Consider the following 1237-nt stretch of genomic DNA (forward strand, 5'->3'; position numbering starts at 1 on the left):
GTGTGTGTGTGTGTGTGTGTGTGTGTATGTGTATGTAAGTGTTTGTGCATATGTATGCGTGTGTGTATATGTGTGTATAAGTGTTTGTGCATATGTATACGTGTGTGTACGTACAATTAGATCCGTATGTGTGTATGTTTTTGTGTTACGTGCGCGTGTGTATATTTGTGTGTGTATATTTGTGTGTGAGTGTGTGTTTGAGTGTATGCTTGTGAGCGTGTATGAGGATACATGAATGCGTACATGTTTGGGTATGTTTGTGTGCTCATGCGCTTACGTGCGTGTGTGTGTTCGTGTGTATGTGTGTGTATGTTTGTGTGTATGTGTGTGTTTTTGTGTTTATGCGTGCATGTGTGCGCTCGTGTATGTGCTTGTGTGGGTTTAAACGTGTTTTTGTAGGAACGCACTCTCATTCTCGCCGTCTTTTGTGTGTTTGTGTGCATGTTCGTATTTGTGTGGCGTATGTGTTCGTGTGTATGCCTGTGTTTTTGTGCGTGTTTTGAAACTTTTGTGCTTGATTGAATTCAGTACATATCAGATCCAGTTCACTACATGTCAAGCTCAACAATGCATTGTTACATAATTTATAAGAGGAGATGACACATCAAATGATTTCAGCAGTTTTATTCTTCTTTATAGTATGGACGTCTTTCCCGTGAACTCCTTCTTTCCAATCAAATATCAATTATCCATACCTTTCCTCCTACATTTTATTTGTGTGTTACTTTCCAGCCGTAACACTTCTAATCTTCTACATTTATAATACTTATAATATGACTTATTTATACTACAAATGTCGTATTTAAAATTCTTACTAGAACGATTAAAACTAAACATGTGAGGCATATCACTTTTTGCTTTCAGCACAGTTGATTAGCTATGTTCTCCCTGTTTCATCTTCAGGGCACATCACACAGTCTGCTTGCTGCTTGACTCGACATCTTCTCCTCTCAGACAGCTCCGTGTGATATGTTCTCCTTTTTAGCCGTTTAGTTGTGATACTATTTAGCCAGATTTTGGCGGTTTCCAGAAATCTTGACCAACACCAAAAGTGGGCATTGCCCTGCCTATAGGAGAAATTTGGCTTCATAGGTGTGTATATTTGTTTGGTTATAGAGAAAACTCTCCTTGTCTTTTAAAGAAACTGAACAAGGGGCAAAAACTTTACCTTTGATTTTCTCAAAACAGCATTTTTGGGGATAGCCCCCTTTTGCTTAAAAGCGACCATTTTCTCCAT

Source organism: Aplysia californica, unplaced genomic scaffold (assembly GCF_000002075.1).
Source record: "Aplysia californica isolate F4 #8 unplaced genomic scaffold, AplCal3.0 scaffold00356, whole genome shotgun sequence".
NCBI classification, from domain to species: Eukaryota; Metazoa; Mollusca; class Gastropoda; order Aplysiida; family Aplysiidae; genus Aplysia; species Aplysia californica.